At 41.3% G+C, this 24,587-nt stretch overlaps 1 pseudogene; it reads left to right on the top strand.

Moving 5' to 3' along the window:
• Positions 1 to 9,433: 9,433 nt before the first annotated feature.
• LOC135534717 (NLR family CARD domain-containing protein 3-like) lies at positions 9,434 to 22,919 on the top strand (annotated as a pseudogene).
• Positions 22,920 to 24,587: the final 1,668 nt, after the last annotated feature.

Raw genomic sequence — 24,587 nt, 5'->3', positions numbered from 1 at the left:
GCACAGGAGAGCCCTTCTTCTGATACTATAGTCAGACGCTTCTCTCTACTGTAACTCACCCCCAAAGCTCAAATCATTTATAAACACACCTTGGCTAATGCCCAAATGAAGATGGGTAGGTTGCCCTCCTTCTCCTCATTCGCATCAGACCACTGTGCAGGCCAAGCTCAAAGACAAAGGTGTTTGTTTTTCATAAAAGGGAGCTGTGCTGCATCGTCGCCGAAGCGCCGGTGAAGCCGCACAGACATTAAACCCCAACCTACGCCGGGGCGCAGAGAAGTTGACTGGGTTCCCAGTGTTGCACGAGTATACTGGGCGGTAAACAACTGCTTAAGATGTTGGCCATTTTTGGGAAGTCCCGGTTCACCGGACACCCCCAGTCCCCTTCGGTAGCGGCCTCTCCACCCGCCCATAGGTGAGTCATGCAGCCGTGGCTAGTGGGGAAAGGGGATGGAGCCAGTCGGGCACATCCCAGACAAGTGGAAGTGGGGAAGCGGGCTAGGACCGATGACACCCACATGTTGAGTAGGGGGAGGCTGAAGGCGAGGCCCCCTTACTCTACTAAACTTTGGACTTGGGTAGCGCCCTCTCTTCGACCGCTCCTCTTACAGAGTTCGTAGTAACCCCTAGAGTCCGGGGCTGAAATCATGCACTGGGCAGACATCACATCGCGTCATCACCCACCTTGGGCCTTCGCGATGCTTTGTTTTAATTAAACAGTCGGATTCCCCTGGTCCGCACCAGTTCTAAGTCAGCTGCTAGGCGCCGGCCGAGGCAACCCGCCGGAGACCCCGCGTAAACGGGGCCAGCGAGCACCGTAGCTGGGGAGATCCGCGAGAAGGGCCCGGCACGCGTCCAGAGTCGCCGCTGCCAACCACCAACCAAACCCCCACCGATCCACCTTCGGAGCGCCGACGGACACCACCCCAATAAACCCCCATAAGCAGCCCCTTGCGAGACCACAAACGAGAGCCCACGAGATGGGCCGCACGACGAACTTCCAGCAGTGGCGAGAGAAAGGAGGCGGAGCAACTGCTCCCCCAGCCGCGGCTCGAGCCCAGCCCCGCTTCGCACCCCAGCCCGACCGACCCAGCCCTTAGAGCCAATCCTTATCCCGAAGTTACGGATCTGACTTGCCGACTTCCCTTACATCATGAATTTGGCATGGTCAAAAGTCAAACTATACTTTGCTCAAACTATACTTTTGTGAACTTTTATTATCATATTTTTTTAAACTTGTGCATAAGGCATATGTTTTGTCCATTTGCAATATGATTTCATAAGAAGTCAAAAGTCACTCTTTTTGGGGGCCAAATGCCATAAGAAATTTGACATGCTCAAAATCCTTTAGAATGGGCATTCGTGATTCGTGATGGGCATGTACCATCACAAATTTGGCATGGTCAAAATCCTGCAGGAAAGCAAAATTCACTGGCCTGATGAACACAGGATGGTCGGGCAGTGATACTTGCTCATTTCCATCGCTCGTTGTGTTGACTTCATCATGTCCATTTGGTGATGTTTTTTCACTATAGAATCATATTGCAAATGCACGTGCATTTGCAATATGTTTCAATGGGAATTTACCATCACGAAATTGGCATGCTCAAAAGTCAAACTATACTTTGCTCAAACTATACTTTTGTCAATTTTATTATCATTTTTCTTCCCACTTTGTGCATAAGGCACATGTTTTGTCCATTTGCAATATGATTTCATAGGAAGTCAAAAGTCAAAGTCAAAAGTAAATTTTTTGGGGCCAAATGCCAAAAGAAATTTGGCATTTCTAAAAATACTGCAGAATTGCAAAATTGACTGACCTGATGAACACAGGATGGCCGGGCAGTGATACTTGCTCCTTTCCATCGCTCGTTGTGTTGACTTCATCATGTCCATTTGGTGATGTTTTTTCACTATAGAATCATATTGCAAGTGCACGTGCATTTGCAATATGGTTAAATGGGCATGTACCATCACGAATTTGGCATGCTCAAAAATCAAACTATACTTTGTTCAAACTATACTTTTGTCAACTTTTATTATCATATTTTTTATTTTTTTTACTTGTGCATAAGGCATATGTTTTGTCCATTTGCAACTTGATTTCATAGGAAGTCAAAAGTCAAGGCCAAAAGTCAATTTTTTGGGGGCAAAATGCCAAAAGAAATTTGACATGCTCAAAAATACTGCAGAATTGAAAAATTGACTGACCTGATGAACACAGGATGGCCGGGCAGTGAAAGTTGCTCCTTTCCATCGCTCGTTGTGTTGACTTCATAATGTCCATTTGGTGATGTTTTTCACTGTTGAATCATATTGCAAATGCACTATGTTTCTATGAGCATGTACCATCACGAATTTGTCATGCTCAAAAATCCTGCAAAAATGCAAAATTGACTGGCCTGATGAACACAGGATGGCTGGGCATTGATAGTGGGTCTTCTCCATCGCTCGTTGTGTTGATTTCATTATGTCCATTTGTTTTTGTTTTCTCACTTTTGCAAAGTCACTGTGCATTTGCAATATAGTTCAATGGGCATTTACCATCACAAATTTGTCATGCTATAAAAATCCTGTAGGAATGTGAAATTGACTGGCCCGATGAACTCGGGATGGCTGGGCAGTGATTCTGGTTTATCTCAATCGCTCGTTAGGGTTGATTTCAGAATGTCACTTTGGTGATGGTATCTCACTGTTTAAACATATTGCAAATGGACAAGAGTCACCAGCAAGTCACCGTCCATCAGTCAATTCGAGATCATTCTGACACCAAACTGATACAAACTGACACCAAACCCCCTTTTTCCAACTCGTTTAGTAGCCAACTATCACATACTTCAGAGATGGCCCAAAATTCACAACGCCTTCAGTTCAAACCATAAAATAAACGTAAAACACGTAGTTACGTTCTAGCTGCGGGTCCATTTCTGATGTCATGTGTAGGCCTAGCTGAGGTGACCCCGAATCCAAAGTTTTGGCTCGATAGGTCATTTGGTGCCCGAGCAAGAACCAAATTGGTGCTGAAAATCCACTTTTTTCCATGACTTGCTACGGGGTCCTTGAATGAGCTATTGGACAGAAACGTTGGGGTCCGTCTATATGGGCCGAGATGGTCGCAATGCACCTAGTCTTGCGACTCTGGGACATTTCTAAATGTCGTCATTTTCGTGATGCAAAAATGAATTGAAGTCATTGCAAATGTACGAGGCTGTTTCTCGGTCCGAGAACCTTCTAGAGCCACGTAACTCACCACGTACTATCGACCTGAGGTCTAGAACAGGATTCTAAAGTTTCGGAACTCTAGGTCTGATGGTTCTTTAAAAGTTCCAACAAGGTTAACTAATGCAGGCAGTGTATGTCTCTACGCACCCCAATGGGTCCCTCCTTCCAAGCTGTGTGTGTGTGTGATTTAGTTTTCCTTTGAAATTTTATGGGAAAAATGACTGATTTACAGTTCATGGGGGTTGCCTAATCACACATATGAAGTTTTGGAAAGATCAGATTTTTTTAACCCCTCGAAACAATCACTTCTTCATGTGTCACAAAGTGCAACTCAAGAAACGCTAGTGAACTTAAATCAACTGCTCTTACTATCTAAACCACTAATGAAAAAAACAGTCTAGCACCGTCTAGAGAAACATCATTGTAATGTGAGCACTGATGTCATCAATGAAATGGTGAATGGCTTAGTAGACAATAAGTAGTAGTAGTAGCAGTAGCAGTAGTAGCAGTAGTAGTAGCAGCAGTAGCAGTAGCAGTAGTAGCAGTAGTAGTAGTAGGGGTAGTAGTATTAGTAGTAGTAATAGTGGTAGTAGTAGTAGTAGTAGTAGTAGTAGTAGTAGTGATAGTAGTAGTAGTAGTAGTGGTAGTAGTATTAGTAGTAGTAGTAGAAGTAGTAGTAGTAGTAGTAGTAGTGTAGTAGTGTTAGTAGTAGTAGTAGTAGTAGTAGTGGTAGTAGTAGTAGTAGTAGTAGTAGTAGTAGTGGTAGTAGTAGTAGTAGTAGTAGTAGTGGTAGTAGTATTAGTAGTAGAAATAGTAGTGTCAGGATTTGGCCAGGGTTGTTCCGGGTTTTGGTCACTAGATGCCCCCATTGTGCTTTTTGACCTTGTGTTTTTTCCCTTGTTCCCCATTATTATTTGCACCTGTGCCTCGTTTACCCTGATTGTATTTAAACCCTTAGTTTCCCTCAGTTCTGTGCTCTGTGTTTGTATGTTAGCACCCAGCCCTAGTGTTCTGTGTATTCTTGTCGATTCCGGTGGATGCTCTTGTGGAATTCTGTTTTTGTTCTTGAGTATCTCTTGAGGCTTTTTGTGCTATTCCTACCACCTTTTGGATTTGCCATTTTTTTGTATTGAAGGACTTCTCCTTTTTACTTTATTAAATACACTGTCTTAAGTACTGCTGTGTCTGCCTCATCTTCTGGGTTCTGCTGACTATTCGTGGCTCAGTTGGTTAAGTGACTGTTTCTCACTCCGGAGACCCAGGTTCGTAACAGGGTCCTGACAAGTAGTAGTAGTAGTAGTAGTAGTAGTGGTAGTAGTAGTGGTAGTAGTAGTGGTAGTAGTAGTGGTAGTAGTAGTGGTAGTAGTAGTGGTAGTAGTAGTGGTAGTAGTAGTGGTAGTAGTAGTAGAGGGAGGGACAATGACGTTCTTCACTGTTCAAAAGATGGACCTTTGTCAACAGCAAAAAGAAGGAATATTTATTACGACAGGAAATTCCCAGTGGTGAAACCTATTGAGTTGACCGCAGATGGTGCAAAAACATCCCACAACGCCCCCATCTGTCACGATCATCGTAATAACATTCGGACCAAAGCACAGCGTGGTATGGGTTCCACATGTTAATTGAATGAAACGCACAAAAACAATAAAGAACGAACGAAACGTGAAACAGGCAACTACACATAAACAAGATCCCACAAAACACAGTGGGGAAATGGCTGCCTAAATATGATCCCCAATCAGAGACAACCATAAACAGCTGCCTCTGATTGGGAACCATACCAGGCCAACATAGAAATAAATAATCTAGATTACCCACTCTAGTCACACCACTGACCTAACCAAAATAGAAAATAAAAAGGCTCTCTATGGTCAGGGTGTGACACCATCCTTACAATGTTGCAAGAAAAAGCAATGAAGACGTCTGCAGAACCAAGTGGCCAGTATGCATCATATCGTGATGGCTCATTTAGTAAAGACAATGAAATGGTTTCTCGTAGAAGAGTTTAAGGTTGCTGTTCAACTCTATATTGATGATTTTGAAGTAGCCAACCCACTTGGTACATCAAGAAAAAAACACAAAAACTGCTGTGTTTAGGTAATGGTGATATAACTCAATCCAAGAAGAGACAGTAAATCTAATGCATTCTAATAATAAGAGGATAGGTAATGGTGATATAACTCAATCCAAGAAGAGACAGTAAATCTAATGCATTCTAATAATAAGAGGATAGGTAATGGTGATATACCTCAATCCAAGAAGAGACAGTAAATCTAATGCATTCTAATAATTAGAGGATAGGTAATGGTGATATAACTCAATCCAAGAAGAGACAGTAAATCTAATGCATTATAATAATAAGAGGATATGTAATGGTGATATAACTCAATCCAAGAAGAGACAGTAAATCTAATGCATTCTAATAATAAGAGGATAGGTAATGGTGATATAACTCAATCCAAGAAGAGACAGTAAATCTAATGCATTATAATAATTAGAGGATAGGTAATGGTGATATAACTCAATCCAAGAAGACAGTAAATCTAATGCATTCTAATAATAAGAGGATAGGTAATGGTGATATAACTCAATCCAAGAAGAGACAGTAAATCTAATGCATTCTAATAATAAGAGGATAGGTAATGGTGATATAACTCAATCCAAGAAGAGACAGTAAATCTAATGCATTCTAATAATAAGAGGATAGGTAATGGTGATATAACTCAATCCAAGAAGAGACAGTAAATCTAATGCATTCTAATAATAAGAGGATAGGTAATGGTGATATAACTCAATCCAAGAAGAGACAGTAAATCTAATGCATTCTAATAATTAGAGGATAGGTAATGGTGATATAACTCAATCCAAGAAGAGACAGTAAATCTAATGCATTCTCATAATAAGAGGATAGGTAATGGTGATATAACTCAATCCAAGAAGAGACAGTAAATCTAATGCATTCTAATAATAAGAGGATAGGTAATGGTGATATAACTCAATCCAAGAAGAGACAGTAAATCTAATGCACTCTAATAATAAGAGGATAGGTAATGGTGATATAACTCAATCCAAGAAGAGACAGTAAATCTAATGCATTCTAATAATAACAGTCATCTCAAATAAAACTGTGAAGGACCTCGGTGTTACTCTGGACCCTGATCTCTCTTTTTGAAGAACATATCAAGACTGTTTCAAGGACAGCTTTTTTAAATCTACGTAACATTGCAAAAATCAGAAACTTTCTGTCCCAAAATTATGCAGAAAAATTAATCCATGCTTTTGTCACTTCTAAGTTAGACTACTGCAATGCTCTACTTTCCGGCTACCCGGATAAAGCACTAAAAAAACTTCAGTTAGTGCTAAATACGGCTTCTAGAATCCTGACTAGAACAAAAAAATTTGATCATATTACTCCACTGCTAGCCTCCCTACACTGGCTTCCTGTCAAGGCAAGGGCTGATTTCAAGGTTTTACTGTTAACCTACAAAGCATTACATGGGCTTGCTCCTACCTATCTCTCTGATTTGGTCCTGCCGTACATACCTACATGTACGCTACGGTTACAAGACGCAGGCCTCCTAATTGTCCCTAGAATTTCAAAACAAACAGCTGGAGGCAGGCTTTCTCCTATAGAGCTCCATTTTTATGGAATACTGCCTACCCATGTGAGAGACGCAAACTCGGTCTCAACCTTTAAGTCTTTACTGAAGACTCATCTCTTCAGTGGGTCATATAGAGTGTAGTCTGGCCCAGGAGTGTGAAGGTGAACGGAAAAGCTCTGGAGCAACGAACCACCCTTGCTGTCTCTGCCTGGCCGGTTCCCCTCTTTCCACTGGGATTCTCTGCCTCTAACCCTATTACAGGGGCTGAGTCACTGGCTTACTAGTGCTCTTTCATACCATCCCTAGGAGGGGTGCGTCACTTGAGTGGGTTGAGTCACTGATGTGATCTTCCTGTCTGGGTTGGCGCCCCCCCTTGGGTTGTGCCGTGGCGGAGATCTTTGTGGGCTATACTCGGCCTTGTTTCAGGATGGTAAGTTGGTGGAGCAACGAACCACCCTTGCTGTCTCTGCCTGGCCGGTTCCCCTCTTTCCACTGGGATTCTCTGCCTCTAACCCTATTACAGGGGCTGAGTCACTTGCTTACTAGTGCTCTTTCATACCATCCCTAGGAGGGGTGCGTCACTTGAGTGGGTTGAGTCACTGATGTGATCTTCCTGTCTGGGTTGGCACCCCCCTTGGGTTGTGCCGTGGCGGAGATCTTTGTGGGCTATACTCGGCCTTGTTTCAGGATGGTAAGTTGGTGGTTGAAGATGTCCCTCAAGTGGTGTGGGGGCTGTGCTTTGGAAAAGTGGGTGGGGTTATATCCTTCCTGTTTGGCCCTGTCCGGGGGTGTCCTCGGATGGGGCCACAGTATCTCCTGACCCCTCCTGTCTCAGCCTCCAGTTTTTATGCTGCAGTAGTTTGTGTCGGAGGGCTAGGGTCAGTTTGTTAAATCTGGAGTACTTCTCCTGTCCTATCCGGTGTCCTGTGTGAATTTAAGTATGCTCTCTCTAATTCTCTTTTTTCTCTCTTTCTTTTCTCTCTCGTAGGACCCGAGCCCTAGGACCATGCCTCAGGACTACCTGACATGATGACTCCTTGCTGTCCCCAGTCCACCTGGCCGTGCTGCTGCTCCAGTTTCAACTGTTCTGCCTGTGATTATTATTATTGGACCATGCTGATCATTTATGAACATTTGAACATCTTGGCCATGTTCTGTTATAATCTCCACCCGGCACAGCCAGAAGAGGACTGGCCACCCCACATAGCCTGGTTCCTCTCTTGGTTTCTTCCTAGGTTTTGGCCTTTCCGGGAGTTTTTCCATAGCCACCTTGCTTCTACACCTGCATTGCTTCCTTTTTGGGGTTTTAGGCTGGGTTTCTGTACTGCACTTTGAGATATCAGCTGATGTACGAAGGGCTATATAAATACATATATTTGATTTGAGGCTCTCAGAGTGATTTGTGCGTAAAGGACAAATGCGGCCATTGTTTCTCACTTTCCTACTAAGAAGCCACCTGTCCCGGTTGATATATTACCAAATAGACGGCAGGGTAGCCTAGTAGTTAGAGCATTGGACTAGTAACCGGAAGGTTGCAAGTTCAAAACACCCGAGCTGACAAGGTACAAATCTGTCGTTCTGCCCCTGAACTGGCAGTTAACCCACTGTTCCTAGGCTGTCATTGAAAATAAGAATTTGTTCTTAACTGACTTGCCTGGTTAAATAAAGGTAAAATAAAAAAAGACATTTGAAAAGCACCTTGAGGATTGATTATAAAAACGTTTGTCATGTTTCTGTCGATATTATGGATCTAATTTGGAATATTTTTCGGCGTTGTCGTGACCGCAGTTTCCGGTGGATTTCTCAACCAAACGTGAAGTACAAACGGAGGTATTTCGGCTATAAAAATGTCCTCCATAACTCCATGCCACCAGCCACCGCTGCTGACCACAGACCAGAGACAAACAGTCTAACTGGCAACCCACGGATACATTAGTCTGGTCCCAGATCTGTGTGTGCTTTAGACAACTCCTTTAGATATACAGGGCATGACAATGACAGTCAGAGGAGTTGAACAGATCTGAATCAGGATACTAAGAGTTGATTTGAACAGATCTGAATCAGGAAATTAAGAGTTGGTTAAAACTGATCTGAATCAGAAACTAAGAGTTGGTGTTGGTTTGAACAGATCTGAATCAGGACACTAAGAGTTGGTTAGAACAGATCTGAATCAGGAAACGAAGAGTTCGTTTCCTGATTCAGATCTGTTTAAACCAAGAGTTGGTGTTGGTTTGAACAGATCTGAATCAGGAAACTAAGAGTTGGTTTAAACAGATCTGAATCAGGAAACTAAGAGTTGGTTTAAACAGATCTGAATCATGAAACTAAGAGTTGGTTTAAACAGATCTGAATCAGGAAACTAAGAGTTGATTTAGACAGATCTGAATCAGGAAACTAAGAGTTGGTTTGAGGGTCAATAATGTGGGACCCCATTGCATACTTCAAAGTTAGAGATATGTTGAACCTGGATCATCATAATGATTCTACATGTTATAATATGCCATGGCCTTTACTGGCCAAAGGTTAAACTGCTGTTATGGTTATGATATACTATGGTGTTGTGTCACTAGACTTTGACCAGATATTATTGCATCCAAAGATCAACTGAACCTAGAACATAGATACAGAGACACTTGTGAACAAGAAGGTGATCTCTCAGCACAACGGAAAATATCTCAATGACTTGACATGTTCTGGTTGTGAATTCAGGCTACAAGGTAAGAATCTTCCCAGGGATTATTGTAAAGTGTGTAGAGACATTAAATGTCCAGTGTTATTTTAGTATAGTGAATGACAGTAAAACACTCAGATCTAACAGTCCATTTCACCTGGGACAGCTACGTGACAGTGCAATCATACAAAATGGCGCTAACTGGGTGTAGGCAAGTCAAATTCAATAACATGTTGTTCATATATTCGTGTCTCGCGGTTATTTTACAGTTTGTATATTTTTTATGTAGAAATTGTAAGTCGTCTTTCATAATATCAGAACATGTGTTGTTTTCTAAATTCCAATGAGCTCCTGCTTCCTGTGTAATTTGGTATGAAACCACTGAACAGACTATTCTTAACATCGATATTATGAACTGAATTCAGTAACAGCATCATAATATCATACCTGTTGAACAAAGCAACACACTAGAATGGGAAAGAGAAAAGAGAAAGAGACATTATTATTATTAATATTACATTATTATATATGTTATATTGTTATTATTAATATTTGTATTAACAGTATATTGTTATTATTATATTATTGTTATTAGTTCCACGACATGGAGAAAAGGTGAACAATATCAATCACAACTACATGTCCAAGAGATAATTAATAAAATAGAACAATTGACCTTCAATAATTAGTTGTCAGTGTGTTGGATCTCTGTTTAGTTGTCACTGTGTTAACCACAACCAACATGTTGGATCTCTGTTTAGTTGTCACTGTGTTAACCACAACCAACATGTTGGATCTCTGTTTAGTTGTCACTGTGTTAACCACAACCAACATGTTGGATCTCTGTTTAGTTGTCACTGTGTTAACCACAACCAACATGTTGGATCTCTGTTTATTTGTCACTGTGTTAACCACAACCAACATGTTGGATCTCTGTTTAGGGGTCACTGTGTTAACCACAACCAACATGTTGGATCTCTGTTTAGTTGTCACTGTGTTAACCATAACCAACATACTGGATCTCTGTTTAGTTGTCACTGTGTTAACCACAACCAGCATGTTGTATCTCTGTTTAGTTGTCACTGTGTTAACCATAACCAACATACTGGATCTCTGTTTAGTTGTCACTGTGTTAACCACAACCAACATGTTGGATCTCTGTTTAGGGGTCACTGTGTTAACCACAACCAACATGTTGGATCTCTGTTTAGTTGTCACTGTGTTAACCATAACCAACATACTGGATCTCTGTTTAGTTGTCACTGTGTTAACCACAACAACCATGCTGGATCTCTGTTTAGTTGTCACTGTGTTAACCACAACAACCATGTTGGATCTCTGTTTAGTTGTTACTGTGTTAACCACAACAACCATGTTGGATCTCTGTTTAGGGGACAGTTCTCTAAAATGAGTCTCTCTGGGGAGAGAGAGGAGGGGGGCCCTGCCTCTAAAACGAGACTCTCTGGGGAACATGACACCAAAGCTAAGAGGTGAGATTACAATGTTGTTTGTTTCTAAAACGTGTTTCCACCATTGTTTCACATTTGTTATTTATCAGACAGTATTGCTCAGGGGAACCTTGTCTGTAAAATATTGTTGTTCTAAGATTTTAATTCATAGTTTTTTTGTATGAATTTTTGTTTTTCAAAACGCGATTTAGCTGTAATGAAATGTTTGTATCCTGTATATTAGACTGTGATATGTGGTTGTCTCACCAGCACACACACACACACACACACACACACACACACACACACACACACACACACACACACACACACGCACACACACACACACACACACACACACACACACACACACACACACACACACACACACACACACACACACACACACACACACACACACACACACACACACACCTCTATAAAATTTTAGCATGACACAATAATTTAGCCTCTTAATTATTATCTAATGTGTTGGCAGGCATAACTTTCTAGTTTTTATTCTGATCGTTGTTACAAGCTGAATACTGACAATATATCCGTGATATCAACACACTCTTCACTCCTGTTGAAACCAAAAGGGTTCTATCTTCCTACAATATACAGAACCACTGAAGTTCATCATAGAACCCTTTATAGGAGGTTAGGAAGTGTATGAGTATACAGTATATATAGAATATATATAGAACCCTTTATAGGAGGTTAGCGTGTCTGAGTATACAGTATATATAGAATATATATAGAACCCTTTATAGGAGGTTAGCCTGTCTGAGTATACAGTATATATAGAATATATATAGAACCCTTTATAGGAGGTTAGCGTGTCTGAGTATACAGTATATATAGAATATATATAGAACCCTTTATAGGAGGTTAGCCTGTCTGAGTATACAGTATATATAGAATATATATAGAACCCTTTATAGGAGGTTAGCCTGTCTGAGTATACAGTATATATAGAATATATATAGAACCCTTTATTGGAGGTTAGGAAGTGTCTGAGAATACAGTATATATAGAACCCTGACTCTGCTTCTGGTACGCAAGCTATTTTAATTAGTTCCCCGCATCCAGTGCAGGCGGGAGGGATTGTTAATTGCGCTACCGAACTGCCCCTAATCGAAACTAAACAAAACGGCCATAATAACGGACATCTTTAAATCAGGCGACCCTGCTGACGTGAGTAACTACAGGCCCATTAGTATACTACCTGTGGTGTCAAAGGTTGTTGTAAAGTGTGTAGCAGAACAACTGATTGCCCACCTCAACAACAGCCCCTTCACATTACACTCCATGCAGTTTGGCTTCAGAGCGAAACACTCCACAGAAACGGCCAACTGCTTTCTTCTGGAAAATGTGAAGTCCAAGATGGACAAAGGGGGTGCTGTTGGGGCTGTGTTTCTGGACCTAAGGAAGGCTCTTGATACTGTTAACCATGAGATTCTCATCACAAAATTGTCAAAGTTCAACTTTTCCCCTGATGCCTTGAGATGGATGAAATCATACCTTGAAGGCAGAACTCAGTGTGTCAGAGTGAGCAATGAGCTGTCGTCCTATCATAGCTATGATGTGGGCGTGCCCCAATGTTCAATACTGGGGCCCCTCCTGTTCAGCCTGTACATTAATGATCTGCCTTCTGTCTGTACTGGGTCTGAAGTTCAAATGTATGCAGATGATACAGGATATATGTGCATGCAAAGAGCAAACAACAAGCTGCACAAGAACTCACTACTGTAATGGTCCAGGTTACAAAGTGGCTCAGTGACTCGTGTTTGCATCTCAATGTGAAAAAGACTGTTTGCATGTTCTTCACAAAGAGGGCAACAGATGCTACTGAGCCAGATGTCTATGTGTCAAGGGAGAAGCTCCAGGTGGTATCCGATTTTAAGTACCTTGGCATCATACTTGATTCCAACCTCTCTTTTAAAAAGCATGTGAAAAAGGTAATTCAAATAACTAAATTCAACCTAGCTAATTTCCGATTTATACGAAATTGTTTGACTACAGAGGTAGCAAAACTGTACTTCAACTCTATGATACTCCCCCACTTAACATACTGCTTGACTAGTTGGGCCCAAGCTTGCTGTACAACTTTAAAACCTATTCAGTCTGTCTACAAACAGGCTCTCAAAGTGCTTGATAGGAAGCCCAATAGCCATCATCATTGTCACATCCTTAGAAAGCATGAGCTCTTGAGTTGGGAAAATCTTGTGCAATACACCGACGCATGTCTTGTATTCAAGATCCTTAATGGCCTGGCTCCCCTCCACTCAATATTTTTGTTAAACAGAAAACCAAGACATATGGCAGCAGATCCACAAGGTCTGCCATGAGAGGTGACTGTATAGTTCCCCTAAGGAAAAGGACCTTTAGTAAATCTGCATTCTCTGTGAGAGCTTCCCATGTCTGGAATACACTGCCATCAGACACACATAACTGCACCACATATCACACTTTCACAAAATGCTTGAAGACATGGCTAAAGGTCAATCAGATTTGTGAACATGGTCCCTAGCTGTGTGTTGCCGCTTTCCATGTTATCTGTTGTCTGCAGCTTGTGAGGTGTGGAAACACTTTGTTGCTTTTATGAATTTTGTCTTGCTGCTTTTTGCTCTATGTTGCTCTGTCTGTATGCTACGTCTTGCTTGTCCTATGTTGCTATGTCTTGCTTGTTCTATGTTGCTATTGTCTATATTGTAATTGTTTTCAATAACCTGCCCAGGGACTGCGGTTGAAAATTAGCCGGCTGGCTAAAACCGGCACTTTTACTGAAAAGTTGATTAATGTGCACTGTCCCTGTAAAAATAAAAATAAACTCAACCATTTAACGGAGGTTAGGAAGTGTCTGAGTATACAGTATATATTGAATATTTATAGAACCCTTTATAGGAGTGGGGAAGTGTCTAAGTATACAGTATATATAGAATATATATAGAACCCTTTATAGGAGGTTAGGAAGTGTCTGAGTATACAGTATATATATAGAATATATATAGAACCCTTTATAGGAGGATAGCCTGTCTGAGTATACAGTATATATAGAATATATATAGAACCCTTTATAGGAGGTTAGCCTGTCTGAGTATACAGTATATATAGAATATATATAGAACCCTTTATAGGAGGTCAGGTAGTGTCTGAGTATACAGTATATATAGAATATATATAGAACCCTTTATAGGAGGTTAGGTAGTGTCTGAGTATACAGTATATATATAATATATATAGAACCCTTTATATGAGGTTAGCCTGTCTGAGTATACAGTATATATAGAATATATATAGAACCCTTTATAGGAGGTCAGGTAGTGTCTGAGTATACAGTATATACAGTGCCTTGCGAAAGTATTCGGCCCCCTTGAACTTTGCGACCTTTTGCCACATTTCAGGCTTCAAACATAAAGATATAAAACTGTATTTTTTTGTGAAGAATCCACAACAAGTGGGACACAATCATGAAGTACAACGACATTTATTGGATATTTCAAACTTTTTTAGCAAATCAAAAACTGAAAAATTGGGCGTGCAAAATTATTCAGCCCCTTTACTTTCAGTGCAGCAAACTCTCTCCAGAAGTTCAGTGAGGATCTCTGAATGATCCAATGTTGACCTAAATGACTAATGACGATAAATATAATCCACCTGTGTGTAATCAAGTCTCCGTATAAATGCACCTGCACTGTGATAGTCTCAGAGGTCCGTTAAAAATGCAGAGAGTATTATGAAGAACAAGGAACACACCAGGCAGGTCCGAGATACTGTTGTGAAGAAGTTTAAAGCCGGATTTGGATACAAAAAGATTTCCCAAGCTTTAAACATCCCAAGGAGCACTGTGCAAGCGATAATATTGAAATGGAAGGAGTATCAGACCACTGCAAATCTACCAAGACCTGGCCGTCCCTCTAAACTTTCAGCTCATACAAGGAGAAGATTGATCAGAGATGCAGCCAAGAGGCCCATGATCACTCTGGATGAACTGCAGAGATCTACAGCTGAGGTGGGAGACTCTGTCCATAGGACAACAATCAGTCGCATATTGCACAAATCTGGCCTTTATGGAAGAGTGGCAAGAAGAAAGCCATTTCTTAAAGATATCCATAAAAAGTGTCGTTTAAAGTTTGCCACAAGCCACCTGGGAGACACCAAACATGTGGAAGAAGGTTCTCTGGTCAGATGAAACCAAAATTGAACTTTTTGGCAACAATGCAAAACGTTATGTTTGGCGTAAAAGCAACACAGCTCATCACCCTGAACACACCATACCCACTGTCAAGCATGGTGGTGGCAGCATCATGGTTTAGGCCTGCTTTTCTTCAGCAGGGACAGGGAAGATTGTTAAAATTGATGGGAAGATGGATGGAGCCAAATACAGGACCATTCTGGAAGATAACCTGATGGAGTTTGCAAAAGACCTGAGACTGGGACGGAGATTTGTCTTCCAACAAGACAATGATCCAAAACATAAAGCAAAATCTACAATGGAATGGTTCAAAAATAAACATATCCAGGTGTTAGAATGACCAAGTCAAAGTCCAGACCTGAATCCAATCGAGAATCTGTGGAAAGAACTGAAAACTGCTGTTCACAAATGCTCTCCATCCAAACTCACTGAGGTCGAGCTGTTTTGCAAGGAGGAATGGGAAAAAATTTCAGTCTCTCGATGTGCAAAACTGATAGAGACATACCCCAAGCGACTTACAGCTGTAATCAAAGCAAAAGGTGGCGCTACAAAGTATTAACTTAAGGGGGCTGAATAATTTTGCACGCCCAATTTTTCAGTTTTTGATTTGTTAAAAAGTTTGAAATATCAATAAATGTCGTTCCACTTCATGACTGTGTCCCGCTTGTTGTTGATTCTTCACAAAAACATACAGTTTTATATCTTTATGTTTGAAGCTTGAAATGTGGCAAAAGGTCGCAAGGTTCAAGGGGGCCGAATACTTTCGCAAGGCACTGTATATATATATATTTTTTTTTATAAAAACAATTTATTTAGATGGGAGACATTATCCGCCAAAGTAAAGCCCTGTAGACAAAGAAGAGCTCTGCAGCAGGTACCAAAATATTCAAAGGACATTTGCTCAAAAGTGACGTTACAAGTTTATCATCTTTCAAAGCAGAATGACTTTCTCATTGCACATCAACTGTAGTGTCTGATATACCAAAGCTAATTTGCAAACATTTCTGCAAAGTGATATATGGCGTTTTGGTATAAAACTCTTCTTATGTTTCTCCATCTGAGCTCAGAGGAGATGAGAGATGTAATGTTTGTCGATGTTGTGTTGAAGACCAATCAAGCAGGAGAGACCAGCCTCCTCTGTACCCAGCTGTGTGTCCATGAAGAGTGACCGGTCTATGGATGCTCTTATATACTTTAGAGAGGGAGACTTTTCTACTGAACAAAGGTAAGAAGAACTCATGGGTCCTGGTCAGTGAGTTAAACAACACTGTCTCTAGTAATTTCTCCTCTCCCATTTTCACATTTCTTTTTTGTTGTTTTCATTATCCATAGGCTAATCATTTTGTCCATTTTCATAGTCCTAAAACAATATTAAACAAACACAACATTCCCTACCTGTGTGTGTGTGTGTGTGTGTGTGTGTGTGTGTGTGTGTGTGTGTGTGTGTGTGTGTGTGTGTGTGTGTGTGTGTGTGTGTGTGTGTGTGTGTGTGTGTGTGTGTGTGTGTGTGTGTGTGTGTGTGTGTGTGTGTGTACTCCCTGGATGAGGAGATGTAATCTCATGTTTTGTCCACAGAAACCAACAGGAGAGATCAGAGTCAGAGATTCTCAGTGGTCAGTCTTCCCAAAGTCATGAAACAGACCTGGCCTCCATATTCAGTGTATGTGGTCCTGTTATGTACATTTGTTTTTGTTTACTTCAAGTAAAGTTGATCTGTCAATCATTCATTAATGTGTTAATGAGAAAGCATTTAGTCTCTTGCTTAACATATTTACTTGATTTATTTCAGTTGCTTGAAGAGAAAATTATGACATTTGTGAAGAACGAGCTGAAGCTGTTCAAGAGGAATCTTTGTCCAGAACTCCCAGAAGGCTTTGAGAGTCAGAATCAGGATAAGGAAGTGGTGGATGCTGAAGATGAGAAGCAGGAGAGCAGTGCCAGAGAGGGGGCTCTGAAGATCACACTGCACATCCTGAGGAAAATGAACCAGAAGGAGCTTGCTGACACACTGGAGAAATGTAAGATCTGTCTACCTCATGTTGAATGATGTTTTATAACATTTAAAAGCTGTAGCTAAAGTACAGTTAAAGTAGCTGTGAACTCAATGATATTGTAACAACCTTAACACAACACCGAGTGTCCTCATCAAGTAGCAGCAGGGATGTGTTGTACTGATTCATTTAGAGAGAGAGAGAGAATGTTAATAATACCATCAATAATATCAATAATAATATAATAATAACAATAATAATAACACCAGTCTGGAATGGATTATGAAAACATTGATAGTTATTAAAACAGACGTTATATTAAAATCCTCTGTGTTATTTCTTCATTCAGATGAGCTTGCTGTGATTTGCCAACGTGAACTCAAATCTAATCTAAAGAAGAAGTTTCAATGTGTATTTGAGGGGATCGCTAAACAAGGAAACCCAACACTTCTCAATAAGATCTACACAGAGCTCTACATCACAGAGGGTGGAACAGGAGAGGTCAATAATGAACATGAGCTGAGACAGATTGAGACCACAACCAGGAAACAAGCAAGACCAGAGACTGCAATCAAATGTAACGACATCTTCAAACCCTTAACTGGACAAGACAAACCTATCAGAACTGTGCTGACAAAGGGAGTCGCTGGCATTGGAAAAACAGTCTCTGTGCAGAAGTTCATTCTGGACTGGGCTGAAGGAAAAGCAAATCAGGATGTCCAATTTGTATTTTCATTCCCTTTTCGGGGAGCTGAATTTGATGAAAGAGGACAAACACACTTTCATTGAACTTCTCAATCACTTCTCAATTGAAACTAAAGATTCAAGAATCTCCAACTACAACAAGTACAAAGTTCTGTTCATCTTTGATGGTCTGGATGAGTGCCGACTGCCCCTAGACTTCCAGAAGAACAAGATCTGTTGTGACGTCACAGAGTCAACTTCAGTGGATGTTCTGCTGACAAATCTCATCAAGGGAAATCTGCTTCCCTCTGCTCTCCTCTGGATAACTACCCGACCTGCAGCAGCCAATAAGATCCCTTCAGGGTGTGTTGACCAGGTGACAGAGGTACGAGGGTTCAGTGACCCACAGAAGGAGGAGTACTTCAGGAAGAGATTCAGTGATGAGGACCTGGCCAACAGAATCATCTCACACATAAAGACATCAAGGAGCCTCCACATCATGTGCCACATTCCAGTCTTCTGTTGGATTTCTGCAACAGTCCTTGAAGACATACTTAAACATAAGAGAGAAGAGATACCCAAGACTCTGACTGAGATGTACACACACCTTGTGGTGTTTCATACCAAACAGAAGAATGAAAAGTATCTTGGGAAAGAAGAGACAGGTCCACACTGGAATAAAGAGAGCCTTCTGTCACTTGGAAAACTGGCTTTTCAACAGCTTGTGAATGGCAATCTGATTTTCTATGAAGAAGACCTGAAAGAGGCTGGCATTGATGTCAATGAAGCCTCAGTGTACTCAGGATTGTGCACACAGCTCTTTAAAGAGGAATGTGGGCTGTACCAGGACAAGGTGTACTGCTTCGTGCATCTGAGCATTCAGGAGTTTCTGGCTGCTGTATATGTGTTTCTCTCATTCATCAACAACAATGAGAATCTAATGGACAAACTGAAAACAACGTCCTGGAAACCTTCTGTGAGGAAAAGACAGAAGCCTAAATTTACTGTCTAAAAGAGTGCTGTGGATAAAGCCTTACAAAGTGAGACAGGCAACCTGGACCTTTTCCTCCGCTTCCTTCTGGGTCTCTCACTGGAGTCCAATCAGAAGCACTTACGAGGTCTACTGACAAGGACAAGAAGCAGCTCACAGAGCCATGAAGAAACAGTCAACTACATCAAGGAGAAGATCAGGGAGAATCTCTCTCCAGAGAGGAGCATCAATCTGTTCCACTGTCTGAATGAACTGAATGACCATTCTCTAGTGGAGGAGATCCAAAGCTACCTGAGATCAGGAAGTCTCTCAGAAGCCAAACTGTCACCTGCACAGTGGTCAGCTCTGGTCTTTGTGTTGCTGACTTCAGAAAAGGAGCTGGATGTGCTTGACCTGAAGAAATACTCCAGATCAGAGGAAGGTCTTCTGAGGCTGCTGCCAGTGGTCAAAGCCTCCAGAGCTGTTCTGTGAGTAAATAAAATGGCATATAAGAACTAATCATCAGGAAGAAATATTTAGTTTAGAGATAAATATGTATTATTGATTAACATTTTATGTCAGTTAATTGATTTTCACATTAGTACAACATTATGATCGTACAATTCTAGGAGATGGAACATGAATATATATGCTGTTTGAGAGAATAAACCAAATGCATCTCCCATTGTCCTTCTACACTACTGGTGTTAAATGAACAGTGTGTTTGTGAAGTCATGATGATCTCTTTGTCAGGCTGTCAGGCTGTGGAGTCACAGAGGAAGGCTGTGCTTCTCTGGTCTCAGCTCTGGAGTCAAACCCCTCACACCTGAGAGAGCTGGATCTGAGTAACAATGACCTGAAGGATTCAGGAGTGAAGCTGCTCTCTGCTGGACTGGGAATCCCCACTGTAAACTGGAGACTCTGAGGTCAGTATTCCTGTAGTTGGTCAACAAGTGATAACTGTTCACCAGATCCACATGTGTTTACCAGACACACATAGTCCACAACATATGTGTTTGGACAGTGAAGCTTACAGTTTTAAATTTGGTGCTCCAGCATTTTGGATTTGAGATATAATGTTTCATATTAGGCGACAGTGCAGAATGTCACCTTTTATTTGAGGTTAATGGTGAGAGGTTTGCATGTTTTGTTGTAGCCTCTGTTATTGGTAATGGTGAGAGGTTAGTATGTTTTGTTGTATCCTCTGTTATTGGTAATGGTGAGAGGTTAGCATGTTTTGTTGTAGTCTCTGTTATTGGTAATGGTGAGAGGTTAGCATGTTTTGTTGTAGCCTCTGTTATTGGTAATGGTGAGAGGTTTGCATGTTTTGTTGTAGCCTCTGTTATTGGTAATGGTGAGAGGTTAGTATGTTTTGTTGTAGCCTCTGTTATTGGTAATGGTGAGAGGTTAGTCTGTTTTGTTGTAGCCTCTGTTATTGGTAATGGTGAGAGGTTAGTATGTTTTGTTGTAGCCTCTGTTATTGGTAATGGTGAGAGGTTAGTCTGTTTTGTTGTAGCCTCTGTTATTGGTAATGGTGAGAGGTTAGTATGTTTTGTTGTAGCCTCTGTTATTGGTAATGGTGAGAGGTTAGTCTGTTTTGTTGTAGCCTCTGTTATTGGTAATGGTGAGAGGTTAGTCTGTTTTGTTGTAGCCTCTGTTATTGGTGATGGTGAGGTTAGTATGTTTTGTTGTAGCCTCTGTAACTTTCTCACTCATTATTATTCATGATCTTTCTCAGTCATGGCGTCACAGACTTGATGTCGTCATTACGTTCAATGAATATGGGACCAAATACTAAACTGTTGACTACTTTAATACACTATGAGTTAATTGGTCAGAATACTTATGACTTCATCAAATGGGGGACTAGATACATAATGTGCTTTTATTTTTCTAAATGGTGAAACAGATATGTATTAAAATACCCTAAAATAAAATGTGACATTATATACTGTCACCTCATATGAAACATTTGATCTCAAATCCAAAATGTTGGAGTACAAAGACACATTTAAAATGTTAGCTTCACTGTCAAAATAGATATGTTGTGGACTGTATACTCAATACAATCTAAATCTGATACCTCACTGTCTGTCTTTTGACTGATACTGCTTTTTAAACTGTTTTGGTCAGTCTACTCAAATAATTGTACTATACATTTCTCTCTCTACAAGCAATACTTTGATCATTTATAATAATGATACATTCATTTATGAATAGATATGACAGCTGTCAGGACACTGATGTAACTGAACATTTAGAAAAAATATACTGCCACAATTTTCACCACCAAAGAAAGCAGTGTGATTTTAATATGATTTGACTCTTTGCAGGCTGTCAGGCTGTCTAGTCACAGAGGAAGGCTGTGCTTCTCTGGTCTCAGCTCTGAGGTCAAACCCTCACACCTGAGAGAGCTGGACCTGAGCTACAATCACCCAGGAGACTCAGGAGTCAGACTGCTCTCTGCTGGACTGGAGGATCCACACTGCAGACTGGAGAAACTCAAGTATGTAGAGGGTTTATGTCAATGTTCATATCAGACATGTTGGACTTATCAGGCTTGTTAAGACAAACATTCTGACCAACACTTGGACAAAGTTATATGCTGACTGTTTGTTATGTATGTTATGCATTTGTTATATGCTGACTGTTCCTATGTATGTGTGTCCAATGTGAAACACACACTGGACACACACACACACACTGGACACACACACACACACACTGGACATATACACACACACACACTGGACACACACACACTGGACATATACACACACACACTGGACACACACACACACTGGACACACACACACACACTGGACACTGACCGTGTGTGCCGCGTGTCACGCTTGACCGTGCGTGTGTGCGTGCGTGCGTGCGTGTGTGTGTGTGTGTGTGTGTGTTCATGTGTATCCCTCAATGACTGTCTGTTCTTCTGCTTACCGCTACAGTGTGGAACATGGTGGAGAGAACAGAATGAAACCTGGACTTAGAAAATGTGAGTTTTGACTGCTGTGATTAATATGACTAAGAATAAGTCTTAATTCAAGTTAAGTTAAAGTCAAAGAACACCTTCATTACTTACTTGGTCATATTAAATATCAGCTGTAGTTCTACAGAAGCAGAAATCAGGGACACCAACGTTTACAAAGAGTTGCTTTGACAATGTTTGTGTCTGTGTGTGTGTGGCGTGTTCGTGTTACATTAGAAATGTGTGTTTGTGTTTTTGTTGCATACATGTGTGTGTGTGTGTGTGTGTGTGTGTGTGTGTGTGTGTGTGTGTGTGTGTGTGTGTGTGTGTGTGTGTGTGTGTGTGTGTGTGTGTGTGTGTGTGTGTGTGTGTGTAATTAATGGGAATAAGTGTGTTTTATATCACCATAAAGTATAACATATGATCATTCAACAAGTCTCAAGTTACCTTAACTTCTCCTTTTGATACCTAGAAACATCTACATTAAATAAATTAGTGAAAAGTGAGTTAACATTCTAATGTGAATGATGATGATTTCTAATATTGTGTCTGGTTTCATCCATCAGATGTCTGTGATCTCACACTGGACCAAAACACAGTAGACAGACACCTCTCTCTGTCTGAGGAGAACAGAAAGGTGACATGGAGGACAGAGGAGCAGCCGTATCCTGATCACCCAGAGAGATTTGATGGCTGTGGACAGGTGCTGTGTAGAGAGGGTCTGACTGGGCGCTGTTACTGGGAGGTAGAGTGGAGTGGAAGAGGGGCGAGAATAGGAGTGACATATAAAGGAATCAGCAGGAGAGGAGGGGTTAAGGACTGTTGGCTTGGATGGAATGACAAGTCCTGGTGTCTGTTCTGCTCTGACAACAGTTACAGAGTCTGGCACAATAATAATCTCACTACTATAGACGTTCCCTCCTCCAGCTCCCAGAGAGTAGGAGTGTATCTGGACTGGCCAGCCGGCACTCTGTCCTTCTACAGAGCCTCCTCTGACACACTGACCCACCTGATCACATTCACCTCCACATTCACTGAGCCACTCTATCCAGGGTTTAGGGTTTATGATGATTCCTTTGGGATTTGGGACTCCTCAGTGTCCCTGTGCCAGTGATGCACACACACACACTGACACACTCACACACAGACACACACACACTGGACGGACACACACTGGACACACACACACTGGACACAGACACACACACACACACTTTGGATACAAACACATACACACAAACACACACACACACACACACACACACACACACACACACACACACACACACACACACACACACACACACACACACACACACACACACACACACACACAGACACACTTTGGACACAAACACACACACACACACACACATTGGACACATGCACACACAAACACACACTGGATACACACATTGGACACACACACATATTGGGGATACACACGCTCTAGTGCACACATACACACACACACACACACACACACACACACACACACACACACACACACACACACACACACACACACACACACACACACACACACACACACACACACTGACACACACTGACACTCACACACACACATAGTGGACACACATACACTGTACACACACTCAGACTGGACACACACACACACACACACACACACACACACATATAGGCGTTTTCAAAAACATATGCCGTTCAGGCACCAGTCTAGGACCAGTGGTTGCTAGGCAGTTTCTGGATCCCAGGTTCTAGAACAGTTTCTATCCCAGTTCTATCTGCCTGTTAAATCAGTTTCTGGACCACAGGTTCTAGAACAGCATCTATCCCAGTTCTATCTGCCTGTTAAATCAGTTTCTGGATCTCAGGTTCTAGAACAGCTTCTATCCCAGTTCTATCTGCCTGTTAAATCATTTTCTGGACCACAGATTCTAGAACAGCATCTATCCCAGTTCTATCTGCCTGTTAATTCAGTTTCTGGACCACAGTTTCTATCCCAGTTCTATCTGCCTGTTAAATCAGTTTCTGGATCACAGGTTCTAGAACAGTTTCTATCCCAGTTCTATCTGCCTGTTAAATCAGTTTCTGGACCACAGGTTCTAGAACATCTTCTATCCCAGTTCTATCTGCTTGTTAAATCAGTTTCTAGACCACAGGTTCTAGAACAGCTTCTATCCCAGTTCTATCTGCCTGTTAAATCAGTTTCTAGACCACAGGTTCTAGAACAGCTTCTATCCCAGTTCTATCTGCCTGTTAAATCAGTTTCTAGACCACAGGTTCTAGAACAGCTTCTATCCTAGTTCTATCTGCCTGCTAAATTAGTTTCTAGACCACAGGTTCTAGAACAGCTTCTATCCCAGTTCTATCTGCCTGTTAAATCAGTTTCTGGACCACAGGTTCTAGAACAGCTTCTAGCTCAGTTCTATCTGCCTGTTATATCATCAACCTAAACTGTTTTCATCAGACTATTAGAACATGACTGAACCTTTTGGTTCCTTTTCTGATCTTTTACCACTTTGCATTTTTTTATGATAATTTTACTGTTTGTGTTTGTAACACAGGAGGTTGGTGGGACCTTAATTGAGGAGGACAGGCTTGTAATGGCTGGAGGGGAATAAGTGGAATGGTATCAAACACTTGGTTTCCATGTGTTCCATTTCATTCACTCTGTTCCAGACATTATTATGAGCCATCCTCCCTTCACCAGCCTCCTCTGGTATGTACTGTCCTATATGTGAGAGAGATCCAACAAGGAATTACAATGTATGTATTGCTTTTTATACCTGCAAATGGCAAATAAACTACTAGAACTCCTTATGAATGTCTGCAGCTGACTAGA

Source organism: Oncorhynchus masou, unplaced genomic scaffold (assembly GCF_036934945.1).
Source record: "Oncorhynchus masou masou isolate Uvic2021 unplaced genomic scaffold, UVic_Omas_1.1 unplaced_scaffold_3863, whole genome shotgun sequence".
In the NCBI taxonomy this organism is placed as follows: Eukaryota; Metazoa; Chordata; class Actinopteri; order Salmoniformes; family Salmonidae; genus Oncorhynchus; species Oncorhynchus masou.
This window is presented reverse-complemented; position numbering and strand designations above follow the sequence as displayed.